Here is a 12,787-nt window from a genome sequence, read left to right as displayed (position 1 = left end):
GTCTGGGGTAACCAAGCACTGGCAGCACCCCTGAGCAGGTCAGCCTTTCCTCCTTGGCATCCCCGTAGGGTCTGTGCTTTGTCCTTGGCAGCGGAGGTGAGTCACCGGCAGTGCTGAAATCCCAGCTCCCGCCTGCACCGCTCGGGGCAGCTGTTCAAATAACCTGAGACGAACAGAACCATCCATACCCTGAAAAACAACAACAGCCTCTTCTTCAGGGCTGCTTTCCTGCAGGGGTGAGGTGGCACAGCTGATGGCACAGGCACCAGGTAACCCCTGAGCCACAGCAAGGAAGGCCCAAAGGCAGCGAAATTCCTACATATTCCCTAAAAACCTGAAATCCTTCTTCTCTGCACAGCACAGACGCACCGAAGCAGATTTTACTCACTTCTCTGAGGAGGCAGAATTACTCACAGGTGGTTCTTTTCAAAAATACATATGGGCTGAGGCTGAGAACATATGGTCTGATAGCATATTAATAACAGAGAGCTGAGATTCCCTGTTACTCACACGGCAAAAAACAGATTGAGGCAAGGACACCTTTCAGGAGGAATTCCTGCTGCCCTGGCTGCATGAATCACTCCTCACCAGGTCACCCTGTTCCCAAAGCCCTGCCTAAGAAAAGCAGCCATTTATGGGTATGCAGAGATAAGGGGGTTTTTATCCCTTGTGTAGATGCCAGGGATGAAACCACAGACTTTCTCCCCCATTATTCTGGGATGAAAGCACATTTTTGTGGGATACACATAACAAAGGCCATGACGTCTGGAGGAGTTTTGGTCACTGCTCTCCTATGGTCATCCCCCAGTGCTGATGGTTGTGAATGAGGAGGATGCTCCACCACAATTCTCTATGGGGCTCACAGCAGTGCCAACCTGGGCATTCCTTACTCCAGATTATCCTTCCTTCCCAGCTCCCTGAGGATCTTGCTCTTATCTCTTCAGTCCTGGAAAAGATCAAACATGCTGCAGCTGGGAGCAGCGCTGCTTAATCCAAACAAAGCCTGGGAGGAGATGCCTCAGCCAGCTCATGCCTTGCAGCTGGGGCTGCACTCCTTCAGTGGGATAAGTACTTAGCAAAGCCAAGGGGTGGTCTGTGGCTCTCCTGCAGGAGAATTGGGTCCCTCGAGGGATAGGGAAGGCTTTTCCTGAGGATGGGCCCAGCTCATGCCAGCAGTACCCACTTCTGGATCCATAGCTAAGAGATACTTCTTGCAACTGTGCCCAGGATCTCACTGCTGCCAATAAAACCAGCTCAGGGTTGATGTCTGAAGTGCCCTGGTGTGCATTTGCTAAATTTATAAACTGAATTAACTGCATTGGAGTGGGGAAAGAGAATGGGGACTGGAGAGGATGCAGGAAACAATACAGATTTTATTTTTTCCTGGGTTAAAGGCAATGACTTGTTTCAGGTTGCAGCATAAGACAGGAAAAATGAGGAAAGGAGCTGTAAGCTGATGTTTGCCGTGGAGAACCCCAGGGACACCCAGACCAACCGAAGCAGAAAGAAAAGGGCCCCCAGCTCCAGAAACAGCACCAGAAATGGGGGCGGGGGTGAGGTGAGGTGCTCCCCTCATTGCTACAACACTGGACCAATATCCCCTACTTCAGCTTAATGTGCCTGCACAGCCAATTGATTTTCCTAAAAATAGTCAATTGGAAATCACAATTTCCAATTGTGATTCCAATTCCAACTGCTTTCCAATTCCAGCCTAAAAAAGAAATATAGAAATCCCTGCCCAGCATCCTCTTCTAAAGGTCTGTATTTCCAGGGATCTGGAGTGCTGCTGGTGGGACTGGGCTTCAGGAGAGCAAAGCATAGCAACCTCCCTCCTCTTTGATCCATCCTGTGGAAAACTCAGTGTGCCCAGGGTGAAAATCCAGCTGGATAAAATAAATGTCTAATCTCTTAGAATACCCAGTAAAACAAAGGTGCACGGAAGATTGACTTTTATCGCAAATTTGCCACAGTTGACTTTTCCAGCTAAGGATGTTCCTTCTCTGCTGGGCCTTAAATTTGTCTGCAGAAAGGACTGTGGAGAGGAAAGGCAAATGAGTGAAGGTGTGAAATCAATGTACAGGAACTCAATGGCCCTGAGCCTGGAGGCTGGGGCTTTAGTTGGCTGCACTTCATGCAAAAGGAGCTGAGACCCCTCTATTTGTCTCCAGGCAAGCCTGCAGACAGACCTTTCACCTTCCACCTCTGCTAATTCATCTTGGCTTTGTGATAATGGGACAACAAATTCAGCTTTTTGTCCCCAGAGTAGCTGGAATCATGGCAGGCGTGGGAGAGGCCGGGCCTGCCATGCTCTGCTGCCAGCCTGGGAGGACAATCCCTGTCCCAGAAGCTCAGGCAGGATATTTAACTTTGATATCAGCTCAAAAGATACCACAGTATGTCCACATGTGTGCTCTGAGCTGGAATATATCTGTGAACTCCCATGACTTTTAAAGGACAGGTGTATCCATTAATGTTCTGGCTTAATATTAATTCATTTATTTCATTTGTATGAGTGGCTCAGCTTTAAATAACTTATGTTTGTTACAAGAACTGTGGGCAGGAAGAGAAGAGCCAACAGAGAAGTTTCCAGGGAGACTTTAAAGTCTCTTCCAGAGCCTAAAGGGGCTCCAGGAGAGCTGGAGAGGGGCTTGGGACCAGGGATGGAGGGACAGGACAGAGGGAATGGCTTCCCACTGCCGGAGGGCAGGGTTAGATGGGATATTGAGAACGAATTGCTCCCTGTGAGGGTGTGAGGCCCTGGCACAGGGTGCCCAGAGGAGCTGTGGCTGCCCCTGGATCCCTGGCAGTGTCCAAGGCCAGGTTGACCGGGGCTTGGAGTGCCCTGGGATAGTGGAAGGTGTCCCTGCTCATGGCAGGGGGTGGCACTGGATGAGCTTTAGGGTCTCGCCAATGTAACCTTTGATTGTTTAACTGCTCCAAAAGCAGCCGGTGCACCAGAGAGAGCGAAGCCGAAGGCCCCAGCACTCTGTGAAACCCCAGCCCGAACTCGCCCTCGGCCGCTCCCGCCCCGCGCTCAGCCCACCCTGAGGGCCCGGCCCGCCCGCGCCGTTCCCGGGCTCCGCGCGCCCTCCTGTGGCCGCCGGGGCGCAGCGCAGCCGGGCTCGGCTCGGGCTCGCTTCGGTCCCGCTCCCGGCTCTTTCCAGCGCCTCCTTTTCCGGCTTTTCCCCCTAACACAAAGGGCAGATCTGCTGCTCCCCGCTTTTCCAGGCGCTCCCACCCCTCCCGGCTGCGCGGCAAGGCTTGCCAAAGCAAGGCCAGAAAAAGAAGGGAGGAGAGTGGCTGTTCTTTTTGTCACTACACAGGCCTAGAAACGTGTCCCCATGAGGGAGGACAGCTCAGGGACCCTCTCAGGGGGCTTAATGCACCAAGCCAAGGGGATGAAAGAGGCTGCTGAGAAATGAACAGCAACAGACCAGCAATGGCAGCACCTTCCAGGGCCGGGACCTGCTGACCCCCGAGCTGCAGCTGGGCCTGAGCTAATTAAAGAGAAAATAAACAGTCCTGAAGTGCCACTTGCCCAGGCTTGGAGTGAGATGAGCTCTAAGGTGGCTTCAACTCAAACCATTCTGTGATTTCCTAATTCTCTACAGCACCAGGGAGCTGGGGGTGATGCAGAGACATCAGTAGCTCCTTGTCTCCTTCCAGATCCACAGAGCACATCCTTCCAGCCCTGCTCTTCCCCACTCTGGGTCAGACAGAACAAGCTGCCCCTCAGAAGATGAATTTCAAAGCCAGGACAAGCTGCCCCTCAGAAAACGAATTTCATAGCTGCCCAAGTGCCCAGGCTGCTCTTCCCTGCTCACTTGCCATGAACAAGCTGCACTGGATATGCCAGGTGTCCCCAGTGCCATATGCAATGCCAACAACATTCCTGTGCCTCCATGGAAAATACCTCACTTGATGTGCCCTTGCTTTGTGTTTTCCCAGCCACAGGCAGGCTCAGAGCTGCCCTGGAGCTCATGCATCCATGGATGGTCTTCCTGTCCCGCTATTGCTCCCAGCAGAGCCTTGCAGGAATTCATATCCACCCCTAAGTGCTGCATTTCCAGCACTATCAACAGAATCATAGATATGCTGAGTTGGAAGAGACCCACAAGGATCATTTAGAAAAACTCCTCGCTCTGCACAGAACCCCCCAAAAATCCCACCATGTGCCTGATAGTCTGTAATAGGAATAACAACAACAACAACAACAATAATAATAATAAATAATAGTAGTCCACATCAGGTCCCGAGAGCCCCAGGCCTCCCTCCTGGCACCCCTGAAAGGGTTAACAGCAGGGCTGATGCCCAGGAAAGGTAGAAGGTGCCCACAGCAAAACAAGTGATGTTCCAAGATAGTTTTGTTTGATCAATGCTATTAGACTGATAGATTGTTTGGGGAAGCTTTTTATCTCAGCCCTCACATCTGTTCTGCATTTGGAGGCAGCCTAAGAGACTGGGGGTGCAGAGCAGGTGCTGCGAGTGTCTGGTGAACATTAGGGAACGTTCACTCAGAGGCTCCAGAGCTGCCAAAAAGTGCACTGATTGGACAGATGTTACTTCATTACTGTCAACTCGTCATCCTGGATGTTTTAAGGGAACAGTTGTTTGTTAAGGAAACACAGCTGTTACCAAGAAATGTGTTTTTCCTTTCCTTTTCTTGGCTGCAGGGCAGCAAAAAGCCCAGGGTACCTGGGCACCTGCAAAGCTTCTTTCTGGGCAGCTCCCTGTGGCCAAGGAAGGGGCATAGGACTGGAAGGACCTTGCCTGGTTACCTGCCACCCCATTGCCCCAGGGATGATCCCTGTTTAAGCTCTCCTGGACGTGTTTTCCTTACCTGGTCGTCAGAATTCCCAGCACTGGAAGTTGTCTGGCACTGATATTCCAGTTGTGGGGTGACTGCTGGAGCCTTGCAATGGAGGTGGCTTTGTCATGGGCTCCTGGGTGCTAAAACCTTTCTCCCGTCCAGCTTCAGGGCAGATCTTCCAGAAATTATCCCCAAAGTATGGTTTGATTCAAGGAACTGCATGGGAGGGGAGTTGGAGCACAGTTTGCCCCACAGCTCTGCCACCTGGAGGGCACACACAGGAGGATTGGATCAGGTTTATCTGATTGGATACCTTCCAAAAAATGGGTCTGTAGGCTTCCCTCTGGTGTTCAAGCTCAGTTTCATCCAGAAATACTCATTTGGAATGTCAAACCTGTGCCTTTCAGGGCAGCCTGGATTCCTGTCTCCTCCCACAACAGCTGGGAGCACCCTGCAAAAAATGGGAGCAGCTTTGGTGCACAGTTGATCTCCTGATCTCCTCTCAGTGAGGTTCAGGAGCAACCAGGTCTTCTCCATCCTCTGGATGAGATTCAGGTACTTCACTGTCCCTGTGCCTCAGCCTCCTCTCTCCTTTGGACAGAGCCAATTCCAGCCCACAATTGTTAAGAATTAATTATTAATCCCTTGATGTCCTGTGGTGCTTTGGTGGGAGGCAGAGGTTGCTCTAAACCCTCAGTGGGGTTCTTGGTGGAGAAGGTGGGTGACACGTGGATACAGCAACAGCCCCTGGATCCAAGCCATGCAACATGGAGTGGACAGTGGATATCTGCTGGGGTACCGGGAGCACTGATTAGCAGACTCCTGCTTTTTGAGGGATCTCACCCAAAGCCAGGCTCATTTTGCTCTTCCCCGTGCTCTAACACCTTTGTCAATAAACCCCTGCAGCTGAGCGGGTTGGGAACTGTGCAGCTGATCCGAGCATCCCTCTGTGACATCTCCAGACCAAGATTCTGGAGCCACTGAGTTATATCAGCTCAGGCAGCCTCTGATCAATTCTGAGTTATCAACCCGCCATCAATTAGCACAATAACTGATTGCCCTGCTCCTGCCCAGCTCTGTCTATACATCTTCCCACAGACCCGTTCTCCCTTATCGATTTTTTACCCTCCGGCTTTTCCGCTTTGATTGATTCCGAGAGGAACGTGCAAATGAGGAGTCAAACATCTTTATGACCTGAGAACTTATCAAAGGAATTCACTGCTCCTAATAACCCTCCTCCCAATGCTGGGTAAGCATTTAACAGCTGATATGTGCTGTCAGAGGGAGCAGGCTGCTCATCCAGAGGGATGGAATAGATCCTTCTTTCGGCTCATCCCATGGCTGCAGGCAGGGAAAGAAGGTGGCTCTGCTTTACACCTCTTTATAACCTGTTCCTGTTTTTGTTTTCCCCACAGTCTCCAGCTCAGGTGCTGCTCTGGGGGGTTATGTGGCCGTAAGTCCCAAAAAACAAGGTTTTATCACTGGGGTGTCCTGCAAAGCTGCCGGGAATGGGTGGGCTCCTGCTGCTGCCTGAAAACAGCTCCCTGGTATCAGGAGAGGCTGGAAGATGATCCCATATATCAACATTTGTGCTTCAAACACAGCAGGAATCAGCCTCTGGAAGGAGATGCTGAAAGAAGAGAGAAAACACCGACAGAAGTATCGTGCAGTGCTTGGTAATCATAGAAATGTCGAGTCATAAAATCACAGAATCACAGGATGGTTTGGGTTGGAAGGGACCTTGCAAGGTCATCTGGTCCAACCCCCTGCCACGAACAGGAACAGCTTCAACCAGACCCTCTACACAGACGAACCACTGAGTGCTTTGGTGGGATTCCAGCTATGCTCAACTTCTCCTTGCCAAGCAAATCATGGGTTTAAAGGCTGCTGAAATTGATGGTTTTATAGAAATGCAGAAATTTTGATGGAGGCAGAAAGCTATCGATTAAATGAATTAATTAAATCTCCTCGAAACCAAGACACAACCGACCAAACCTGCCATGGGAGGAGCTCCTGTGGCAACACAAGTCACCTTTCAAATGTGGACCTCAGCCAGGTCATAGCCTGGAGAATCCCTCTCCTGGAGCACAGATTCCCTTCTCCTACAAACAACAGGGAGAAAGAGCCAGGAAAAGAATCCCAGCAGGCTTAGAATGAACAACAGCCAGAGAGGTCACAACCCCCTCGAACTGCTCAAGATTTGCAAAATCACATGGGACTTTTGAGTTTTAGGAGTCCCCAGTGGTTTCCTACTGAAAATAAACAGGACACTATCAGCCAGTGTTCCCCTCCAGTCCTAAAAACTGGGAATTACCAGCCTAATGTTCCCTCCTGCCCATGTCCCTGGCAAGGTGCTGCAGTACTTGAACACCAGGATTTCCTTGGGTTATTAGTGTTAAATAAAAGTTGAAAGCTCTTTGCAGTTACAGCTGGAGCCAGAGACTTTGAGGAGGAATCTGCTGAAAATGAGTTTTATATACTGACTGGCTGAATGGATAATTAAACAAATAACAAAAGTGAAATGCAATTTTGTTCTACCTCCTGGGAACATTATTGTTAGTTTATTCTTTTTATCAAAAGACTTAAGAAAAAAAACCCTAACAAAACAACAGTGCAATTGAACAATATTGCTTTTGTAAACAATTTGAAAATCCAATAACTGTAAAACTTATGACATGTTATTAAAATGTCTTACTTTTTTTTCCCCTACAAGTGAGAAAGCAATTCCAATCTCAGATGTTATAATTTAATTATACACTTTAGGTTCTGAAGAGACCATAATTCTTAGCACTGAATACATTCCATTTAATGTCCTTCTGGCATGTTTGAGAAGCTCAGGCGTTGCTGAGCTTGTTGGTCCAGTCTCCCAAAATCTCTGCTCACTGGGTGCCTGGCTCTTCCCACGGAGAGCAGGAGGCCACCACACCTCCCCAGCCTTCCCCACACCTGGCTGGGGACACACACACAGCCCTGGGCTGTCATGGGAGGAAGGTTTTTGGGTTTTTCCTAAAACATCTGACAGGTAGGATGGTGGGAGAAGGTGGGAGGCACCAGAAAAACGAATTCAGTGCTGACTTCTGGTGCTGCCATTACCATGGACATGGAAATGTTGGAGCAATTCCAGAGGAGGCCAGGACATGGATCAGGGGGCTGGAACATCTCCCTATGGACACAGGCTGGGAGAGCTGGGGTTGTTCATCCTGGAGAAGGGAAGGTTTTGTGGAGACCTCACAGCTCCTTCCAGGATCTGAAGGGGCTACAGGGAAGCTGGAGAGAGACAATTAATCAGGGACTGGAGTGACAGGACAAGGGGGGATGGGTTCAAACTGAAAGAGGGTAGGTTTTGATTAGATGTTGGGAAGAAATCCTTCCCTGTGAGGGTGATGAGGCCCTAGCACAGGGTGCCCAGAGAAGCTGTGGCTGCCCCTGGATCCCTGGAAGTGTCCAAGGCCAGGTTAGACAGGGCTTGGAGCACCCTGGGGTAGTGGAAGGTGTCCCTGCCCATGGCACAGGGTGGGACAAGATGATTTTTAAGGTCCTTTCCAAGCCAAACCATTCTATGATTTTATGATTTGGGAAACAGGAGTGGAGGAGGTGACAAGCCCTGGCTCAGGTGGTGATGGGCCCTGGGTGGGGATATGGTGGCCTGGCTGGCAGGACAGGAGAGCTCAGCCAGGGCCACCCAAATTCTACAATGCCAGGTCCCTGTCACTGCTGCACAATCCTCAACCTGGCTGTTCCCAGGGTCTGCCATCCCTCTCCCTTCCCACTCCCACCCACTTGGATACAGATTTGAGGGTCTTCAGCTGAGCACGAGCAGGACCCACCCCTGCAGCAAGAGTTCCCAACACAAGAACTAATTGGAACAAAATTTAAATGCTAACAAATAAATAAAGGCAAGCTACAGTGAACTAGTAATAAGATACCTTCGGATGTTCATTATGCTGGATTTCCAGGCAGTTAAATAGTTTAATGCATTTCCCTTTGGCTTGCATATCAATCTCAGAGCCTGTCTGGAAGCTGTTTCCCATCCTCCCCAGTCCTACATTACTGGAAAATGTGTCGGTGGCACCAGCAGTGACTCCCACCAGGTAGGGGCTGTGATCCACTGACAGCAGCAGTGTGGGGATAATTGATGGCAAGTGATTGCCAGCATGTGATGATTATCTCTTCGGGTTGTCTGCAAAACAATTAATGGCAATGAAAAGAATTCCTTTAATTAATCATTTCCTGTAAAAAATGCATCAGAATCAAATAAATCACCGAGTTGTTGCTAAAAATGGGTTGCTGGCAAAGGCTGTCACATGTTAGTGATGGAGCTGATGGTGAGGGAGAGGCAGCAGAGAGGCTGAAATGTAAGTGGGTGTCAATTGTCCTCCCTCCAAAGTTTGGAAATGTGGGAATGGACTGTTCTCGGGAATGGATCCACTTTAGGGGCTCGGAAATGAGAGGGATGATGGGGCCTGGGTGGCTGAGCCATGAAGCAAGAGCTTCTCTCCTTGGGGGTGAGCTCTCCTTGCCCCTCTCCTGTGGGAAGCAGGGTTTAATGGAGACCCAGAGGAATGTACCTCACTGGTCTAGTCTCCGTGGCAGCAGAGCCCATGGGAATGGGAGCACAGGTTGGTGTTGGCTGCTGCACCCCACAGGTTATTTGTGCCCTGACCACAGAACCCCTTTGGCTTCTGGCCAAGCTCCAGGTTCTTCCCAGGACTCAGATTTCCACCCTGTGGTGGTCTCAGCCCAGATCCTGCTGCAGCAGAACCCCTGTAGCTGCTCTCTGTGCCGCTGATGCTCAGCCTTCAACCCTCACAGCACAACCTTGTGCCATAAACCCTGCCACACATTCCCTGGGAATGCTGTATATCCATGCTGGTGCCACCTGGATGAGCCTCATCCAGATGAGGCAGCATCATCCTGCATCCCCAGATGGCATTTGGGCGTTTGAGATGCCTGAAGGGCTCCTGCTTCCCAAAAAACTCCTTATGAGAAAGCATCTCCTAGGGATGAGCCCACCTTCAGCTGCTGCCAGGTTATGGGGTGTAAATCAGGGCTGAATTCAGCCTTCAGAGAAAACAATGGGCAAGAGAAAAAAAAGAAAACAGGTAGGTGTTAAAAATAATCATAAATAATCCCAAGCAGAAAACCACGAAAACATGTCACAAACCGAGAGTGTTTTAAGAATGCTGAAAGTTTCTAAAATTAATTTTCTTCATTTTACTTTATTAAAATTGCTTTCATTTATCTCCCATGTTAAATATTTTATTTTTCCATATTAATGGCTGCAATTTCTACTGCAGCTTGTTTCTGTCATTAACAGTGTACAAACTTAATATCATTAGTAGTTTTTTCCCTTAATTATGTGAGTGGAGAAGAAAAACATCAAAGTTTCCGTGAAATTGGAATAGTATATCTAAATTGCCTCATGTTTATTTTAACATTAACAGTAAATGAAGCTAATGGGCTTTTATATTATTAAAAGCAGCCATTTGTGTCCTGCCTGCTGTAATATATAGCAAAGCTTTAAAAGATGTTAAATAATTAGTTATTTAATAGTGATGCGCAAAATAGATCAAACAAAAGGCAAACTTCCTGGAAGCAGCAACTTCAGATCAACCCTGGGCCCCTTTGTGATGCCTCAGAACTGGGTTTTTCCTGCACGCAGCTCATGTCCCACTGTTATTCTGATTGCTTTCATCTCCTGTAGGCCCACAGGGGCTCCCGGCGCCAGCCTGGGGACAGCGGAGCTGCGTGCCCGGAGGCGAGGGAGTGATGGCATCGATGGGAATGATGGCATCGATGGGAATGATGGCACTGGGAGCAGCTCCTGCCCACATCAGGCCTCTCATGGAGAGCAGTGACCTTCTCTCATCCCTGGAAAAGGCTCCTCCGCTCCAGGAGGTGAAGGGGAAGATGCCAACAAAAAGCCCTGCTGGTTTTCCCGGCAGAATTTCCAGGGCAGCCTTGAGCTCTGGGGGTGCTGGGTGTCTCCATGCAAGGCAATGCTTGCCAAGGATAATCCAGGAGTTATTTACTCCAAAACTCACACCAACAAAGGCATTCTCCCTTCCTGGGAAAATCCTCTCGTGGTGTGAGCAGCAAACATCAGCGGCAGGATCACGGATGTAACGAGGAGCAGCAGCAGTGCTCCCTCCATCACTCCTCCCTTGGATGAACCTACAGATTTCGGCACAAGGACAAGCTCCAGAGCAAGCTGATGACTTATGGTCAAATTACAACATCTTAAGATGATATTTGGGTGCTTGGGCTGTCTGTCTAATGGGGAGTAGCTGCAGAATCAGCACCACTTTGCTGGGTTCCCATAACCCATAAGGGCAGCACAAGCTCGATTCCCTTATCACCTGTGATGGCACAGGATGATAATTAAACACCTCCTGCTGTCACCTCTCACCCCCTCACACTCACACTTCAGCACTTTAAACCCACCATTAACAGCCTTTATCTCCCTCTCCCATTTTTTTTCTGTGCTGGGGAGATGGATGGACTTAAATCACCTCCAGAGAGAAGGGGTGCGCAAATGAGAGCACTTCTCTCTTCCAGCCTATTAGTGCTGTTAAAAATGTGCCTGGAATTAATAATCATAACAAACTGCTGCAGCTTAAATAAAATCAATAACAAATGGCAGATTAGCAGAAGGCCTCGGGAAAAGGCTGGAAGAGGGGAGGGAGGACACAGGGAGGGGAGCACACCTGGGAATGACAGAAAGCTCCGGTGCTCCCTGGCTTAATTTAAGAAGGGATTGACTCCCAGGGGTTATTTTCAGTTTGCTGCTCACCTCACAGCATCTTCCCAAGGGTTTTTTGAGCACCAAACCACCCCCAGCCCCAGCCTCCAGCGTAACTCCAGCCCTGGCAGGCGAAGCAATGCTATTTCCTGTGCCTTGGAGAGATGGAAAACCGTCGGGATAGGGATCACTCTGCCTCTCTGCAACATGGGCTGCACATGTAGGGCTGGGAGAAAATAAATAAACTGGCCCTGTACTGCAAGCCACAGGAATTTGTTATGTGAGGAGGAGTGGAGAGGGGAGAAATCACTGTGTGGTTGTCAATCCCATCAAGGAAAAGTAGTTCACACCAGCAGAGCATGAGTTTGCACCCAGCTGAAGGGCCCAGTTGCTCTTTCATCGCTCACAGGCACATGGCTGGACTGGAAAAAGGAGCCCCAGAAGGCAAACACAGCTTGGACAAAACGGTACAGCAGAGGAGGGTGCTGGGGTATGGATGCGGAGAGAGGAGGGGTTGTGCCAAGTGGTTTTGCTTTAGGGAAAGGAGGACGTGGAGTGGGAGAAAAGAGGAATTACTTAGGGAGAGATGAAGTTTCTCTAAAACTTCCAGATTACAGATCTTGGGATGACACCACACTTGGAGCTTGCAGGCCAGAGAGTTCTCTGAGCCTTTAGCCCTGCCTAGAGTGCAGCAGGGTGAGTGATGCCACGGCCTCCCTCACTGTGAGCCAGGTCACACTGCTGAGGTCCAAACTTCAACCCAAGGGACCTCCAGAAGCCAAGAAGAGCCCAGGAGCAAAAGGACAAACCATCACCCCTGGCGTGAAGCAACACTAGGCACCCTGGGATAGTGCAAGGCATCCCTGCCCTTGGCAGGTGTTGGAATGAGATGAGCTTTAAGGTCCCTTCTGACCCAAACCATTCCATGATTATGACCTGCTCCTGTTCCCTGCTGCAGTTTTGGGGAGATCCTACACCTCCAGCAGCATCCCTGCTCTCCACCCTCCCTGTCCCACAGTGGGTACCGCTGTTCCCTCACCCAAGACAGCAGTGTCCAAGAAGCCACTGAGGGAAGGCAGATTTGTCCCTCTCTGTCCTGCATCTCCAGCCAGGAGCATGGGAGGAGCATTGGCCAAAGGAGAATAATTCCAGGGAAGTGGCAGCTTTCCTTCTGCTTAACTTGCTTTGGAAGGAACAGTTGGGGGTACTACAGAAACTAATGTAAGGTAATGTAA

At 49.8% G+C, this 12,787-nt stretch overlaps 1 long non-coding RNA gene across 1 annotated transcript; it reads left to right on the top strand.

The window, feature by feature from the left end:
- Positions 1-2,798: 2,798 nt before the first annotated feature.
- On the top strand, positions 2,799-12,461 carry LOC121669873. The gene is made up of 2 exons (XR_006017917.1): positions 2,799-2,837; positions 12,390-12,461. It is a non-coding gene; the product is annotated as an uncharacterized LOC121669873 (long non-coding RNA).
- Positions 12,462-12,787: the final 326 nt, after the last annotated feature.

The sequence above is a fragment of the Corvus kubaryi genome, unplaced genomic scaffold (assembly GCF_017639235.1).
Source record: "Corvus kubaryi isolate FWS band 111438036 unplaced genomic scaffold, C.kubaryi_AGA036_p1.0 37394, whole genome shotgun sequence".
Taxonomy (NCBI): domain Eukaryota; kingdom Metazoa; phylum Chordata; class Aves; order Passeriformes; family Corvidae; genus Corvus; species Corvus kubaryi.
This window is presented reverse-complemented; position numbering and strand designations above follow the sequence as displayed.